The sequence below is a fragment of the Schistocerca cancellata genome, chromosome 6 (assembly GCF_023864275.1).
Source record: "Schistocerca cancellata isolate TAMUIC-IGC-003103 chromosome 6, iqSchCanc2.1, whole genome shotgun sequence".
Lineage (NCBI taxonomy): Eukaryota > Metazoa > Arthropoda > Insecta > Orthoptera > Acrididae > Schistocerca > Schistocerca cancellata.
The window spans coordinates 673,230,209-673,249,545 of record NC_064631.1 but is presented as its reverse complement, the minus strand read 5'-3'; positions in this window follow the sequence as shown (position 1 = coordinate 673,249,545).

Here is a 19,337-nt window from a genome sequence, read left to right as displayed (position 1 = left end):
TAGGAAACCAGCTAAAAAGCTTTCCAAGTGCAATGCAAGGGAAAGCAACTATGCTAAGCAGATCATACTTTTTTTGAGTGATCGTGTTCTTTTCAGTGCAATGCCAGCGATACAAAATTACTAAAACAAAGTTCGTGCATTGGGGCGACGGAAGAAACTGAACTTACTGGATGGCTGAAAACAGACTAGGATTCAGAACTATATTAGGAAGCTCTTTCCTTAACAATTACAATAGATATCACTTCTTGTAAAAATATAGCTCCACTACGAAATTAGTTAATCAAATGGTAAAGGAGTGGTGACTCTACAACTCTGAGGACAAGCTGTGTGAGCAGATTACTTCGTTTAATCACAGCTCAACAATCAAACTAACTGAACAAAGAAAGATCATGCTAAAAATTTGCCTTTCTCAAACTCATGATAAATTACGCTTGAGCAAGCAACGCAGCGACAACATTATCTGGATGTCTTCACACTTCTCGAATCAGTCTTTACAAAAACATATTTCCAAAATGCAAAATCTCATGCGTTTGCGTCTCTTGTGTTCTGCTACTTATTTCCAGACCGCGCAATAGCGTAACCAACACCTGATTCACTGATTCTTCATTTGAATGCTACAATGGCAACGACAATGCTGCTGACACCCAAAGATGACATACCTGCACTCAGAATTTCTGTTGCGTAACATATCGATTACTGAAGACTTCTGTTTGAAAGATATCCAGACTACAGATATAAAGTGTGACACATCGAATGAAAAGAGAGCTCACTGAATACCAAAAATAAGATAGAAACTTTACAAGATCTGCTTTTAACTGAAACAGTATTGATATTAAGATTAAAAGTAAACACGATTCACTAATGTATATAAAATAATATAAAAACCTACAGATTCATGTTACTCAATTTCTCTACAGTTTAATTTTAATTTAAAAATTAAAACAATTAATTTTCTGCTACTGAAATGAATTACATTATGTTCATCCAACTAAGAATGCCTAAACATTAACATATCGTCCTATCTTTGCTGTCAGTGTCCAAAATCTTTGCTGTTAATAGCTAACATGTTTGCGTTGCAAGACTTGGAAAGTATTCGGATTTTTAGATGTGTTGTTATTTGCATGGTTGAAGGATCATAATTGCGTTCTCCCGCTATGATGTGAAACGAGTCATTTAATAACTGCACTGCACTTTCTCACTGAAAAATGTGGCAATATGACCATTTATATGATTGCGTCTTACATTGATCTTAAGATGCGTTTAACTTTTTCTTTTTACTAAAGTGATTTACATTTAACTATGTTCACGCACAAAACACTGTCTCTCTCTCTCTCTCTCTCTCTCTCTCACACACACACACACACACACACAAACACACTATGTTACTACACATTCAAAAATTATTCTCTGGAGTAAAATATTTTGTCAAGCAGATATGATTTCAGTTTGTGTATGTTTGAAGTTAACTTTTGTGTCTATCAGATACCTTACACTCCTAAGTGAGGGGTACCCCAGGGCTCCGTGCTAAGTGTTGTGCTGTTTGCCATTGCCATAAATCCAATTATGAATTGTCTCCTTCCTGATGTCTGGGGCTCCCTCTTTGTGGACGATTTTGCGATCTACTACAGCTCTCAACGGACCAGCCTTCTTGAACGACGTCTTCAAGGATGTCTTGATCGCCTTCAGTCTTGGAGCATCGAAACCGTCTTCCGCTTTTCTCCCAGTAAGACCGTTTGTGTTAATTTTTGGCGTCGTACGGAGTTTCTTCCGCCTTCCTTACATCTATGCGCTGTCAACCTTCCGTTCGCGGACGTCGCTAAATTATTGAGTCTTATGTTTGACAGAAAACTGTGCTGGTCCTCCCACGTCTCCTCTCTTTCGGCTCGCTGTCTGCGACCCCACAACACCCTCCGTGTCCTGAATGGTACCTCCTGGGGAGCCGACGGAGTGGTCCTTCTCCGCCTCTATCGCGCCTTAGTGCACTCTAAATTGGACTATGGAAGCCTAGTTTACTCCTCTGTTCGGCCGTCTATTCTTCGACGTCTCGACTCTATCCACCACCGTGGATTACGTTTAGTGTCTGGAGCTTTTTACACCAGCCCTGTGGAAAGCCTTTACGCTGAGACTGCTGAATCTCCGCTGTTCAATCGGCGAGCTGTCCTTCTGAGTCGTTATGCTAGCCATCTGTTTTCCATGCCTGCAAATCCGGCCCATGACATTTTTTTCGACGCCTCCTTGGATTTAGGGTATGCAGGCCGTCCTTCTTCCCTACTACCACCGGGAGTTCGCTTCCGTCAACTGCTCCATTCTCTTTCTTTCCACTTTCCTAAAACTTTCTTGACAACTTGGGGTACAGCACCGCCTTGGCTCCGGACCCGGACCTGCCTGCTCCGTGACCTTTGTCAGTTTCCCAAGGATGGTACCCCTTGTTTATCGTCGGGCATTTGCTGCTCTATGCGCACAAATGAAGGATGCCACATTTATTTACATTGATGGCTCAAAAATATCGTTTGGTGTTGGGAGTGCCTACATTGTTGGCGACACCCCAAATCGATTTCGGCTTCCCGACCAGTGTTCGGTCTATACTGCAGAGCTTTACGCTGTTCTCCAGGCTGTCCAATACATCCGTCGCCATCAGCTGACACAGTATGTTATCTGCTCAGACTCTCTCAGCTCTCTCCTCAGTCTCCAAGCTCTCTACCCTGTCCACCCTCTGGTCCACCGGATTCAGGACTGCCTGCACTTGCTCCACTTGGGGGGCGTCTCTGTGGCGTTCCTCTGGATCCCAGGACATGTTGGTACCTGTTGAAATGAGGCGGCCGATATAGCGGCCAAGGCTGCAGTCTCTCTTCTTCGGCCAGCTATTCGCTTGATTCCCTTCGTCGATCTGCGGAGTGTTTTATGTCGTTGTGTTGCTCTTTTATGGCACGCACATTGGTCCCAATAACAAATTTCGGGACGTGAAAGCTCTTCCCTGTGCTTGGACCTCTTCCTCCCGAACTCGTCGTCGGGAGGAGGTAAATTTAACTAGACTCCGGATAGGGCACTGTCTTTTTAGCCGTCGACATCTTTTAAGTGGCGATCCTCCCCCACTCTGTCCCCACTGCTCTCAACTGTGGACGGTGAGACACCTTTTACTTGAGTGCCGCTATTTTACTCTGTTACGCGCCCGTCTACAGCTGTCGCCTGATATATCTTCCATTTTAGCAGATGACACGTGATCAGCCGATCGCGTTCTCGAGTTCATTAGTGCCAGTGAGATGACGTCAGTAATTTGAAGCTCTTTTTGGGGACAAACAACCCCCCTTCTGTAGTGGTTTTTTAAGCTTTCCTTCTGGTTTTGGTTTCCCCTTTTTTTGAGTTTTGCTCCCATTGCTGCTGATTTCCAGTTTCGTGTTTCAGCTTTTCGTAAGTCACAGACCGGGCGCTAATGACCGTATCAGTTTTGCGCCCTAAAACCATAACAAAAAAAACCCTCCTATGTGAGAGATTTAACATTTTTATGGCCGAATATCTCAATGCTTTCTTTACAAAACTAAGACTGGGTAATGAACACTGCAAACTGTTTCTGCGTCAGTGAATTATAGTGTTGCTTTCGAATTGTGATTGTTTGTGACAAACTTCATAAAAGGGTAAATGTAGGCCTACATTGAGACTGTGGGCCCAATAGCTTATACAGCTGTAATAGAAATGAGGTGTTGCAGCATGCGGTGAATATATTTATTGAGTTACGCAATAACTACTGCTTCCATATACACATAGAAGTAGGTAACAAATATTTTCACTAGTGCAGTAACCTTTTTGTCACTGTCTGCCAGATAGACGTCACATTTGCGAGCTAAAAGTTCATACGACAATGCAAAAAGAACTAACTCAGCTCTTGATGATGCAATAATCATCGAAAGGCGTAGTGAAGTTTGAAATTAAAGGTTACTGAAGCAGTAAATCGACACGTTTTGTGTGTAACATAGAACTCCCTAAAGGCACCATCCGGGCTGGAGACACCCATGGTTTGTTGTGAAGTGCAAGATGGGGATGATGACTACGTGCCGGTATACTGCTGCTGCGCTGGCGGAAGCTGAACGCTGTAACGAACTGAACAGAGGCCGAGTCTGCGAGTCGAGTTGCACGAGGTCAGCTTTTCGTGTGCAGCCGCTTTCGGTGTCAGTGGCCGAGGTGCCGTGTTATGACGAACTGGTCCCCACTGCGGCTGAGGAATCGGCCTCCTGCGAGCCGGTGATCTAGATAGCATTCAGAAAATTCCGACGCACGTCTTTCACTTGTGTAATCTAGCAGCATCGACAAGGATCGAGTGTCAATTCGAAGGGTAATCGAGGCGCGTTTTGCATAGCAAATAAGTCTTAAACACAGCTTGCGACAGACCTCCAGTGAGGCAGGATAAACCGGCGGAAGAGGACAGTGTGAAACCTGAGGCGTCGGACGCCCGCAGCGTTGCCGCCTACGCTCCCTCAGCTGAGCAATCTGGGCGCGCTCCAACACTCCTCGTCTCCCACAGGCCTGTCATTAGCTGATCCACCAGCCGCGCGCGGCGGTTGTCCATTCAGTTCCTTGTCTGAATAATCTGAGCCAGCCGCTGGAGGGCAGCTTTTACTGTGTTCCAAACGGGCTCTCGCTAGTCTAATTATTACTGACAAACAGGGACTCCCATGTAGGCTAAAGGAGATAAACGCCCCGTCTTTAGTTTGGTCCAAAAAAAAAATACATATATGTAAAATGATAAAAAGCTGTATTTTATTTGAGCAGCTTTCGAGAAACTACCGTCAGCATTCAAACCTCTGCGTCGGTGCAAGTCCAAGTACACCTCTGGCCACTAAATTTGCAACACCAGGAAGAATAGGAAATAATACAATTTTACTGATGCTGTGTGAGGCAGAATACGTGATTAACAGTTTTTTTAGATAATCTGGGGGTATGCGACGGGTGAAATCTAGCACACAGAGCTGTCATGTCTAAGAGCAACAACGGCTCCAACATCGCTGGGCGTTATATAATAAGCGGACAATCCGAAATTCCCCTCATGGGTTTTATTCACATTGACTTTTGGACATTATTAAGGTAAATACATCGTTTGCTCTCTGAAACGTCCCCTTTGGAAAAATTATGAATTACTGTTTTGGTAAACTTCTACGTTATTTGATACAGAGACAGCTGAGTAAAACTGAACGTACTCAGACAGTTCTCTCTTTACTTATTCTGATCATCACTAAACTGACACACAATACTTTTTTTAGCGCAACGCAATCTCACTTTCAATAATCCCTACAAAAGAATGGCCCTGACTAAAAATAACCTATAGCTTTCCCAATCACTTACCTCACAAAAATCTTCGTTACTCGAACTACTGCAATACAGCGAGCGCCGGTACTGCCAGCTAAATAAAAGATTCAAACTACTGAAGGCTCTAACATTATATATATATATATATATATATATATATATATATATATATATATATATATTCATGACATCCATCTTTACAAATTTCCTTTTTCTGGAGGACACACGTCCAGATCGTCGGCTTATAGTGACCTATCAAAACTCTGTCATCTCTCTCTCCACATCCACCACTGCTGGCGGCTCACCTCCAACTGCCGAAAGCTACGCGCTGTTCACATCCAACTGCCCAACACTACACAAGCGAATATTCCAACAATGAGTCCAACCAGACAGACTGCACACAGCAGTCAGTGATTTTCATACAGAGCGCTAGGTGGCGTCACGAATATAAAATCCTGAACAGCTTACTTACAACCTCTCGCCACTAAATATGTTACACCAGGAAGAATAGGAGATAACACAATTTTATTGATGCTGCGTGAGGCAGAATACATGATTAACAGTTTTTTTAGGTAATCTGGGGGTACGCTGCAGGTGAAATCTAGTACACACAGCTGTCGTGTCTAAGAGCAACAGCAGCTTCTACATCGCTGGGCGTTATATAATAAGCGGACCATGAGAAATTCCCCTCTCGGGTTTTATTCATACAGACAGTGTGTGTAGGACACTACTGGTATTTAGATATAGGTAAACAGCAAGACGCAACTCTCGATGATTTTCGAGAAAAATTGAGCTGGAAAATTTTACGATGTGCTTTCATACTTTTTATGGTCGCTTGTAAGCCCGGTGTCCGTAAAAAAGCGGGTAAGAGATTAGTTTTATAAACATGAGGTCTCTGGATCGAATCTCGCTGCCGGTAATGCTTTTGTTTTTCACTCCAACATAAACTTTTGGAGATGGAGATTGCCTGACAACGAGCACTAGTAAAATAAATTCTTCAAAATATACTCCGCTGGCGCAGCCACACGAAATTTATTTTAACACGTGGGCAAAGAACCTTATAAAACGACTACAGAATTACACATGCATCATCGAACTGAATAGAATGGTAGCTACTAGAGAAGACTGTATACAGTGTGGCCGTGCGGTTCTAGGCGCTTCAGTCTGGAACCGCGTGACCGCTACGGTCGCAGGTTCGAATCCTGCCTCGTTGCATGGATGTGTGTAATGTCCTTAGGTTATTTAGGTTTAAGTAGTTCTAAGTTCTAGGGAACTGATGACCACAGATGTTAAGTCCCATAGTGCTCAGAGCCATTTGAACCATTTTTAAGACTGTATAAAAGTTCAATCAGTCGTACACCAACGATTATTTTCACCAAAATTTGGTGCAGTGCTTCGATAAGCGTGGTAGGCCCGAAAACTGTGTGATGGCCGAGAACCGTTTACGAATGTAGACAATTTTTTTATTTTTAACAGACACTTCGAAAAAACAACGTATGTGCAAAAATTTATCGTTCATTACATGTGTTTTATGTCGCAATAATTATTGTTTTCCATACTTTTACGATCAGTATCATCTTGATTCGTATAGTGTTCCGTATGTTACCCATTATATTTGATATAAATGTAAATACAGGGTGTACATAAAGTCTAGGAACACTTTCAATTATTTGTTGCACAAGAGCTAAGCACTGTACAGATGTCATATATATTGAATTTTGAAGAGAAACTCCACGTTTTTTCTTACAAACACTTGATATGCGAACCATGAGTGACCCGGCAGACGTCAATACACTAATCGAATTCTTGCCATACTCGTCCCAGCATGGCATCGTCGACTGTTTCAATCGCTTCCCGTATTCTCTCCCAGAGCTCTGCTACATCACGTGGTAGAGGCGGTACATACACCAGATCTTTAATGTGTCCCCACAGAAAAAAGTCGCACGGAGTGAGATCTGGTGATCGGGGAGGCCATTGCATGCAAGCCGGGCGGAGTGGCCGAGCGGTTAAAGGCGCTACAGTCTGGAACCGCACGACCACTACGGTCGCAGGTTCGAATCCTGCCTCGGGCATGGATGTGTGTGATGTCCTTAGGTAAGTTAGATTTAAGTAGTTCTAAGTTCTAGGGGACTTATGACCACAGCAGTTGAGTCCCATAGTGCTCTGAGCCATTTGAACCAACCATTGCATGAAACAGCTGTCCTCTTCTGTAGCACAGCCGATCCATCAATGCGTCAGCTCCGTATTCAGGTACCCACGAACTACACGATGAAAGTACCCACGAACTACACGATGAAAATGGGATGGAACCACATCCTGCTGAAAGATGAACGGAGATTCCGATTGCATCTGAGGCATCAGCCATTGCTGCAACATGTCCAAGTAGGAATATCCAGTGACAGTGCTCTCGGCGAAGAAGAATGTCCCTTACAGTTTTCGACGTGACAAGGCACAAAAAAAAAAAAAAATACCTTTGGGGAATCATGCCCAAATTCAATGCATTTGTGTGGATGCTTTCTACCCCAGATTCGACAATTATGCCTGTACTCTTTCCCATTAGTGTGGAAAGTGGCTTCGTCGCTAAAAATTAAGCGATCAACAATGCCAGCCCCATCTTCATTCAACTGTTGCAGCTGCGAACTAAATTCAAAACGCTTGTCTTTGTCGTCGTCAATGAGCTTCTGCAGTGGCTCTAATTTCAATGTTTTTATAGAGAGCTTCTGCAACAGTAATTTCCACACTGTCATTGGAGCCATTCCGAGTTCACGGGATGCACGACGCACCGATTTCTTTGGATTCCTTATGAATGTCTCTCGTACACGCTGCACACTGCCACTTTCACTTCACCCGCACTGGGACGTCCGTCCATTTCTCTTTGCTGGGCACAAGCAACCCGTCGTAACGAATTTGTTGTGCCAGTCGTAAATGGCCATCCTTGTTGGTGACTTCTTACCGTATTTGGTTCTAAACATCTGTTGAACAGCTGTAGCACACTTGATTTTGTCGAACTCCAACACACAGAAAGCTTGCTCCGCACCTGAACTCGCCATGTTTGCGACTAGCGCTGACTATCGGCAAATTACCAAACTACGCTGTGGAGGTATACATGAAAAAAAACTTTCAGTGTTTCTCTTCAAAATGACATATGTATGATATCGGTACAATGTTTGTTTCCTGTGCAAAAAATAATTGAAGTGTTCCCAGACTTTATGTACACCCTGTACAATAATATAAATGAAATGAGTATATTGACTTGATTGGAAGTTTCCGTGTATCCTTATTTCCAGTCTCCTTAGAAATCTTTTTCCCATTTTTTCATGATAAAGATTATGAAAATAATTAATCATTCATTGGACATTGCTAATTTGTATAGTAATAATAAACCTGGTGTTTTAATTAGACGGGAATAGAAAAGAAAACGTTACGGACAACGCTACCCGGTCCACGGACGTCATGTTTACGAAACGAAGAACTCACTCACTCGGCTGTGGACACCCTGAATTCAAGCGGCAGTAGAAAGTATATATACGAAACTAAAATTTTCGTATGCCATTGTCTCAAAAAGGTTGAGAGTTGCGTCTTCCGGTTTACCCATGCTGAAGTTCTAGTCGCACCCTAATACCCTGTCAGTATGAGTAAAAGCGACGAAGGGAATGACGACCACGTGGCTCCATGCCGTTTTACAGTTCATCGGTCGTAGCGATGGTGAGTCTTAACGCTCCAGTCTCTCAGCTCTCGCTGGCCTGGTTGTTTTCAAAGGGTGCGAGATCTAGAGAAGGGGCTTGCTAGGACAACAGACAAACAGTCTCCATACCATGGTTGGAGAGAAAGGCACACGCAACATAGGTTTGTGTTTTCTTGGTGAGAGGTATCGTGACGGAGACGTTGAAGGTAGGGTACAATCACCTGCCCTAACACGTCTGACATGTCCAGTGAACTAGGTGCTTGGGGAGTGGCAGAGCGAGGTCATCAAATAAACATTGTTCGTACGATAACAATTTTACTGAAACAAACCAAAACTGTACTCATAAGTAACAATATACAAAATGTTACCCAAAACTCTAAAATATAATAATTTATAATCATTACAAATGCCGGCGGGTGTCCAGTTAGTTTCCTTTAGCAATCCACCGAATGCGGGCACGATTAAAACCCGGTACCAATTCACGATAGGTCGCTAGCCAAGTAGAGCAGTCACTGGTACTTTTAAAAGCTTTAAACAGAATACATTTAACAGGCTCACAGTAACCAGTTCACAAAAGCGGGTGACAAATTGTACACTGCACTGCCCGCACCAAGAAATATACTTAACTATCTTTTCACGATTCTAATAAATAATTTAAACCCTAAGAATTAGAATAAGTTAAAATGATAGTGCCTGAATCAAATGGTGTTCGATACTGTCAGATATATATGGCCAGCAATGCCCCTTTTGCTTGTGCTAGTCTGCATTTTGTGTCCTCCTTGCTTCATCCGTCATATGTTATTTATTTTACTTCCAAGGCAGCAGAATTCCTGAACTTCGTCTACTCTTGAAAAATAAAACAACAAAAAGTCCTGGTAAACTAGTACAAGCGTAATGCAGGTAGGTTGAAACTTGCCAGAGGCAGTGCCGATTACGGAAACCTAATAAAATATAACTAAACAGAGTGACAGCGTCGATTGTGACGAGTTACAATATACGAGGCGTGTATTTTTTAAAGTAAGTACCGTTTTGAAATTAAAAAAAGACATGCTAAGATATCTCAATAATTTTATTTTTACATGAAAGCCTGTACCTTAATCTACTTTTCTACATAATTTCCGTCAATATTGAGGCACTTGTCATAACGTTGTACCAGTTTCTGAATACCCACCTCATAGAAGTCTGCCGCCTAACTTGTTAACCACTGCATCACCACTGTTTTGACTTCGTCATCGTCTTGAAGACGCTGACCGCCCAGGTGTTTCTTCAAGTGCAGGAACAGATGGTAGTCACTGGGCGCAAGATCGGGGCTGTACGGAGGATGATCTAGAGTTTCGCATCGAAAAGATGTGATGAGATCTTTGGTCTGATTCGCCACATGCTGACGGGCATTGTCTTGCAGCAAAACGATGCCCTTGCTGAACTTCCATGGACTGTTGCTTTGATTCTGGTGCGACGTAGGCCACCCATGTTTCATCGCTTGGCTTAAGAAATCATCACCGTCGTTGTGGTACCGCTTAAGGGAAGTCAATGCACTGTCTAAACGTTTGGTTTTGTGCACATCCGTCAACATTTCCGGAACCCAACGTGCGCACAATTTTCGGTAATTCAAGTGATCGGTCATAATGCCATACAAAACACTACGAGAAACATTAGGAAAATCATCCCGCAAGGAGGAAATCGTAGAGCGTCTGTTTTCTATCACCTTATTGTCCACTTCCTGCACCAAAGTTTCATTAACGATCGAAGGACGCCCACTCCGTTGTTCAATGCACATTTGTGGGGCCACCTTTAAATGCTCTGACCCACTTTCTTACCATTCCATCACTCATAATGTTTTCTCCGTTAACTCCACAGATATCACGATGAATATCGATCATTTTAGGCCTTTATCACTAAGAAATCTTATAACAGCTCGTACTTCACAGTCGGCGGGACTCATGATTATCGGAGACATCCTAAACACTCAGTACACAACGTAAACAAGGAAGAATCAGACTGTAATGGCGTCAGTGCGTAGATTAAGGTACAGGCTTTCATGTAAAAATAAAATTATTGAGATATCTTAGCACGTCTTTTTTTAATTTCAAAACGGTACTTACTTAAAAAACATGCCTCGTACAAAGCAAAAATCTTAAAACTGCGCACACTCACTGAGCGAGATCAGACCAGCTGTATCACTCGAATCTGTTCTCACGATACATCCTGGCACTCAAATGAATAAACGACCAATTTCAACGTAACATTTAGTTCGAACCCATTGTACTGTGGCTGGTACTTTTCTGGCGTCTGACGTAAGATTACAGTATTTCCACCCTATGACGTAAGTTGGCAATCCTTCCACAGTATTTGATTCAAGAGATCGCTGTCATAAAGATTGTTTATTTGTACGTCCGCAGCAGGTCTGGCGTGTCCCTTTAAGTTTACGCTCTGAAAGACTGTACGTCGGAGGTCTGTACCCCGCTCAGCGTGTAAGATGGAAGAGTGTGCTTTGGTGGTGTGTGTAGCGATCCCGGGTTACACTTGCTCTTCGTGCTAGAAGATACTGTCATATCTGCTGAGTTCCATCTTGGACGGCAGAGAACTGTATTAAGTCCACCGTTAGACTGTGTTCCTGTATTAAAGCCCGCAGAACGTTTCTTTGAGAGCTCACATTTCTGTTTTCTATTCTCTGAATCCGAGTTGCACCCACGTGCTTGATTATCAGGTAGTGGGATGTGTACTGATATTTACGTTGGCCAGCAGCTGTAGTAAAAGGAAGAACTGTTGAACTGCTTTGATGTTAACAACAGTGATTACTGGCTATTAATTACAGTGTGTTGGAGATTCGATTCCCTCCACATTTATTACTTGAAAGAATGGATGAACTAAATGCTGTAAAGAAATTATATTAAATTTTTTTTATGAGTATGTAGACACTAGTTCAACGACCAGAGATTAATGCGTAAAGCATTTGCTGCACAAAAGAAGCTTTGCGCTCTTCGTTTATTAGTTTTAGAATAAGTTACCTTTCGTTGTTATCCTGTCCTAGTGTTAAGACGTGTTGTGCCATTTTCTTACTTATCAATTGAGTTAAATAATGAAAGTGATTTTGAAGCAGAGCGATTTCGTCTTTTGTGATACCATGGGTCCCAGCTCCTGAAATTCTGGAAAATTATTACTATTATTGTAATTTTATGCAGAGAATTAAATGGAGGCGACGATCTTCACGGCGACGCTGCTCAACAACAGAGGTACGTGAATGTGTTCTTCTTTTTCCTTTCGTGGCCACTACCGTCAATTTCAATGTATTTGCCGCGACATTCAGAACCTGCTGTCTTTCTTTTAATTTAATTTCGAAGTCCACGCTTTTACGTTGTAAGTTGAATAAAAGCATTTAACTGAAATTCTTTTTATTCAGACCTCGGGGGATGATTGCACTCAAAATGTACGTGCCTCTATCCCGTTCGTATGTTCTCATACATTTGAGTGTGTACAAGCGTAACTATATAACGCGCCTCGAGTAATGAGTAATGAGTATAATGGTCGGGGGCACTACGAATGTAGTGCGGCACAATACGTTGAGAATGTGGGTTTCGCGGGAGGCGTGCCAGAGATAAATCCCTGCAGTCGCGCTATCCTCTGTGTCCTCGGTGGCTCAGATGGACGCCGGCACGGTAACTCAGCGCGTTCAGTCAGAGGGTTAACTGCCCTCTGTAATTAAAAAAAAAACTGAGTTAAGGATCAACGATGAACTGAAACGGGTGTCTTGCGACGTCCGCTCATAGCAGATACAACGAACGAAAACGAACAAAATGAGGTTACAAAAATAAATAAATAAATAAATAAATAAATAAATGGATAGAGCGTCTGCCATGTAAGCAGGAGATCCCGGTCGGGGCACACATTTTCATCTGTCCCCGTTGACGTATGTCAACGCCTGTAAGCAGCTAAGGGTGTTCATTTCATTGTAATAACATTATTTGTAACATTCAGTGGCTTAGTTCCCACAATTGATCTTTGCCTGTGTCGCAACAGCACTTCACGCGAAATATTTATTACGCGACATCCACAATAACTTTTATTTCAAAATTTCGACGACCATCTGAATAAAGATTTTTCTAACAATAACAATAGCAGAATATAATAATATAAGAGGACGCGTTACAACGCCTACCCCACGTGGAAAGGAAAGTGATGCCGGCACAGCACGCAGTGAACAAGTGAAGGTAAAGTTGTTTGTGCAATATATATTATTACGAAAGTACTGTATCTATTATAATAGCATTGTCTAGTGTTAGTTGGACGTGCTGTTCGATACTTTTCCTTATGACTGCCGTAACAGTCTCTAAGCAGCTTCATTGCCTATGTTTTGCGTAATAATTTGCCGAAGAAAACGATATGATCAAGAGTTCCCTTTGGTAGTTATGGTTGTATTAGTGTGTTGCCTGGTTTTCAGTTTAATCTTTTAGAACTAAGCATCATTTGCCGGCCTGTCTTAGCTTAAGTATATTTTCCTCAAGCACACGTTTATACGCACTGTTAGGTACTACTTCTACATCTACAAGTCAATATTTCATGCGAGTATAGAGCTAGTTGTGTTTCACAAGAACGATGTTTTATAAATCCGTGTTGACTGTGTGTGAATAGACTGTTATCTTGGAGGTAATTCATAATGATCGAACACAATATATGTTCCAAAATCCTGCTACATATCGACGTTAACGATATGGGCCTATAATTCTGTTGATTACTCCTACTACCTTTCTTGAATATTGGTGTGACCTGTGCAAGTGTCCAGTCTTTGGCTACGGATCTTTCGTCTAACAAGCGGTTGTACCTGATTGTTAAGTATGGAGCTATTGCATCAGCATATTATGAAAGAAACCTAATTGGTATACAGTCTGGACCGGAGGACTTGCCTTTATTAAGCGATTTAAGTGGCTACACTACTCCGAGGATACCTACTTCTAAGTTACTTATGTTGGCAGCTGTTCTTGATTCGAATGCCGGACTATTAACATCGTTTTCTTTGGTGAAGGAATTTCGGGCAACACTGTCTTCAATAGTACCGCCCAGAGAAGGCATCGATTGTGCATTGCCGTTGGCATACTTTACATACGACCAGAATCTCTTTGGATTTTCTGCCAGGTTCCGAGACAAAGTTTCGTTGCGGAAACTATTATAAGCATCTCGCATTGAAGTCCGCGCTAAATTTCGAGCTTCTGTAAATGATCGCCAATCCTGGAGATTTTGCTTTCATTTAAATTTGGCATGCTTTTTTCGTTTCTCTGCATCAGTATTCTGACCCGTGGTCCATCGTTTGTTAATTTATTTGGTACAAATCTCTCAATTGCTGTCGATACTATTTCTTAGAATTCAAGCCACATCTCGCATACACTTACAGTGTTAATTTCCCCCCTCCCCCCTAACCATGGACCTTGCCGTTGGTGGGGAGGCTTGCGTGCCTCAGCGATACAGGTAACCGTAATTGAGGGATATACACTCCTGGAAATTGAAATAAGAACACCGTGAATTCATTGTCCCAGGAAGGGGAAACTTTATTGACACATTCCTGGGGTCAAATACATCACATGATCACACTGACAAAACCACAGGCACATAGACACAGGCAACAGAGCATGCACAATGTCGGCACTAGTACAGTGTATATCCACCTTTCGCAGCAATGCAGGCTGCTATTCTCCCATGGAGACGATCGTAGAGATGCTGGATGTAGTCCTGTGGAACGGCTTGCCATGCCGTTTCCACCTGGCGCCTCAGTTGGACCAGCGTTCGTGCTGGACGTGCAGACCGCGTGAGACGACGCTTCATCCAGTCCCAAACATGCTCAATGGGGGACAGATCCGGAGATCTTGCTGGCCAGGGTAGTTGACTTACACCTTCTAGAGCACGTTGGGTGGCACGGGATACATGCGGACGTGCGTTGTCCTTTTGGAACAGCAAGTTCCCTTGCCGGTCTATGAATGGTAGAACGATGGGTTCGATGACGGTTTGGATGTACCGTGCACTATTCAGTGTCCCCTCGACGGTCACCAGTGGTGTACGGCCAGTGTAGGAGATCGCTCCCCACACCATGATGCCGGGTGTTGGCCCTGTGTGCCTCGGTCGTATGCAGTCCTGATTGTGGCGCTCACCTGCACGGCGCCAAACACGCATACGACCATCATTGGCACCAAGGCAGAAGCGACTCTCATCGCTGAAGACGACACGTCTCCATTCGTCCCTCCATTCACGCCTGTCGCGATACCACTGGAGGCGTGAGCGGAAGACGGCCTAATGGTGTGCGGGACCGTAGCCCAGCTTCATGGAGAAGGTTGCGAATGGTCCTCGCCGATACCCCAGGAGCAACAGTGTCCCTAATTTGCTGGGAAGTGGCGGTGCGGTCCCCTACGGCACTGCGTAGGATCTTACGGTCTTGGCGTGCATCCGTGCGTCGCTGCGGTCCGGTCCCAGGTCGACGGGCACGTGCACCTTCCGCCGACCACTGGCGACAACATCGATGTACTGTGGAGACCTCACGCCCCACGTGTTGAGCAATTCGGCGGTACGTCCACCCGGCCTCCCGCATGCCCACTATACGCCCTCGTTCAAAGTCCGTCAACTGCACATACGGTTCACGTCCACGCTGTCGCGGCATGCTTCCAGTGTTAAAGACTGCGATGGAGCTCCGTATGCTACGGCAAACTGGCTGACACTGACGGCGGCGGTGCACAAATGCTGCGCCGCTAGCGCCATTCGACGGCCAACACCGCGGTTCCTGGTGTGTCCGCTGCGCCGTGCGTGTGATCATTGCTTGTACAGCCCTCTCGCAGTGTCCGGAGCAAGTATGGTGGGTCTGACACACCGGTGTCAATGTGTTCTTTTTTCCATTTCCAGGAGTGTATGTTGAGAGGCCAGACAAACATTTGGTTGCTGAAGAGGGGCAGCAGCATTTTCAATAGTTGCAGGGGCAACAGTCTGGTTGATTGACTGATCTGGCCTGCCGGCCGCGGTGGTCTAGCGGTTCTGGCGCTGCAGTCCGGAACCGCGGGACTGCTACGGTCGCAGGTTCGAATCCTGCCTCGGGCATGGGTGTGTGTGATGTCCTTAGGTTAGTTAGGTTTAAGTAGTTCTAAGTTCTAGGGGACGTATGACCTAAGATGTTGAGTCCCATAGTGCTCAGAGCCATTTGAACCATTTTTTTGATCTGGCCTTGTAACATTAACAAAACAGCGCTGCTGTGCTGGTACTGCGAACGGCGGAAAGCAAGGGAAACTACAACCGTAATATTTCCCGAGGATTGCAGCTTTACTGTATGGTGTCATCTTGGGTAAAATATTACAGAGATAAAATAGTCCCCCCCTTCGGATCTCCGTGCGGGGACTACTCAGGAGCACGTCGTTATCAGGAGAAAGAAAACTGGCGTTCCACGGATCGGAGCGTGGAATGTCATTATTCTTTTTCTGGAATTTCACAACATTTATATCAAACTCCCTGAGAAAAAAAGGAGATCACTCAGAAGGAAAAGGAGAAAACGAAGCTTTACACGTTGAGAGGATATATGGTGTTTTTTCAGTGATTACATAGTGAAATTTCCAAAAAAACCTGGACGCATGAGAGCACTTATCAGTATGAGGTTGCGACCCCCTCTGGTTCGGTTGTGAATAATACCCTCACCTGAGGTCAGCTGGCTCACAAGTGTTGCAACTGGTCCTTGGAATCCCAAATACTGGCACTGAGGCGGAACTGACACATCCTCTATCGGCGGAAGATCAGGGAATCTTTATCAAAACTAGACATGATTGTCTTAATGGGATTGCCGCGATCGTTCTTTTAATAAAAAATATGGCATTTCAGTCTTTGGTCGCTACAATTTATTTTCAATGACCGGTTTCAGTCTAGCTGCCCATCTTCAGATCATATATTGCAATTACTATTGGTTCACTGTCATAACCCGTAACTGAGTTCCGTACTGACAGGTTACTCTGTAACTTCAATATATTATCTGAAAATGGGCAGCTAGCCTGTAACCGGTCATTGAAAATAAAAAGTAGCGATCAAAGACTGAAATGCCATATTTTTAGTCAGGGATTCTTGTTGCCCACGCCAGTACCTCAACATCACGCAGACAGCTCATACAGACACACGCACCATTTGTGGACGAGCGTTGTCCTATTGAAAAATGTGGTCCGCAGCTCGTGGTCGTGCGGTAGCCTTCTCGCTTCCCGCGCCCGGGTTCCCGGGTTCGATTCCCGGCGGGGTCAGGGATTTTCTCTGCCTCGCGATGATTGGGTATTGTGTGATGTCCTTAGGTTACTTAGGTTTAAGTAGTTCTAAGTTCTAGGAGACTGATGACTATAGATGTTAAGTCCCATAGTGCTCAGAGCCATTTGAAGCATTTTTAGAAAAATGTCACCACAGTACTGTCACGTGAAAGGTTTTTATTCTCGTGTCAGAAACATACAAGTACATGTAAATACATCTTACACAGTTACTATTAAATTACTTCAATCCAAGACTTGGCCACTTCTAGTTCATTTTATGTTACTTCTTGATCATTTTCTGTACAGGAGACTGGCCACAGTCGACAGCGAAACATGTGTTCTGTCTGTTCTCCTCCACAGTCGCACCGAATATCACTTGGATCAGTGTATCTCCATCTTGCAAAGTTGATTTTCGATCTTACAACTCCGGACCTCAGTCTTCTCAGGGACTTGCAAGTAGTGCATTCCCCGTCATCGCCTGGAGGTAAAGCTTCAACAACTCTTTTCCAACCAGGGGGAAGGTAGGTCGTAGCCCTCCATAATTGTAACCTAGCTTTTTCATCAGTGGTTCTAAGTTCCTTTGATGTCCTAAGGAAACTCTTCCTTAACTTCAGTCATTTCGGATGCGGTTCCTGCCCATACAGAGGATGGGTAATTTCCTGTCCACTTCCTTTCTTTCCTTGTTCGCAGCTGTCTCCCTTCCAGCAGGTGGTGGTGCTATTCCTGTGAGGTGGTAAACCTATGTGACTGGAGTGGATTTCAAGCAACCTGTTATAATTCTGTACGTTTCGTTGAGAGCTACATTCACCTGTTTGGCATGAGTTGAACTATACCAAACAGGACGGGCATTCTCTACCGCAGAATACCATAATGCTATTGCATATGTGCGGATTGTTTCAGGTTGACTGCCCCACTGTGATCCGGACAGTTTCATTAGGAGATTGTTCCTGGTGGAAAGTTCCGACTTACATTTCATGCAGTGCTTCTTGAAAGTGAGAGATTTGTCAAGTGTCACTCCTAGGTATTTTGAGTCTCGTAGTGTTCCAGTTCGACATCCGACCATACTATTTTCCACTTGCGAGTAACTTCCTTGTTCCTCAAATGAAAAGCAAGCACTTGGGTATTTGAAGTGTTTGGTTTAAGCTGGTTTGTGTTGTAGTATTTGGATAGATCTTCAACGGAATTCATGACGTTGTTCTCCACTGATTCAAAATCTGTGCTCTGGGTGGCTAGAGCGAGGTCGTCAGCATATCCTGAAGCTCCTGGTGTTTGGGGCTATAGGTTGGTCATTCGTGTATATATTAAACAGAACTGGAGCCAAAACACTTCCTTGTGGGAGGCCGTTCTTCGCCGGCCGTGGTGACCGAGCGGTTCTAGGCCCTACAGTCTGGAACCGCGCGATCGCTACGGTCGCAGGTTCGAAACCTGCCTCGGCCATGGATGCGTGTGGTGGTGTCCTTACGTTAGTTAGGTTTAAGTAGTTCTAAGTTCTAGGGGACTGGTGACCTCAGAAGTTAAGTCCCATAGTGCTCAGAGACATTTAAACATTTGAGCCAGTCTTCTGTCTACGCTGTCCATGAAAGTCGACGAAGAACCTGCAGTTCTGCGGAAGGGAGGCTATGAGTCTGGTTAGAGGTAACACATGAAGACGCGAGGTCTTGGTGACGTAATGTTGTGCCGTCAGAGTTCCCTCGGTCACTACCATTCTTGCCCTGAAGTCACGTGCGACGGATCCTTCCACCGTGATACCAGGAGTAACACCGATGTGACTCTCCAAGAAATTGAAAAAATGGGTCCACTCCCAAAGGTCGTCGCCACATTCGCTAACGATGGTCATTATGAGTAGTACAGAAGCGTGATTCATCACTGAATACAGTTCGACGTCGTTTATCGGCAGTACAAGCCTTGCGGTCACGGCATCATTCCCAACCCAGCCGTCAGTGATGTGGTGCTAACGGTATCCTCCATATGGAGGGGTGATTCTCTAGCCCAGTTGATGATAGTCTTCGTCTAATGGTATGGGATAACAAAGGTTGTTGCAGGAAGTCCATTATTTGTTGTCGCACAGCGGGCACAGATGTGAAGGGTTTACAGCGCGCTTGGAGCAC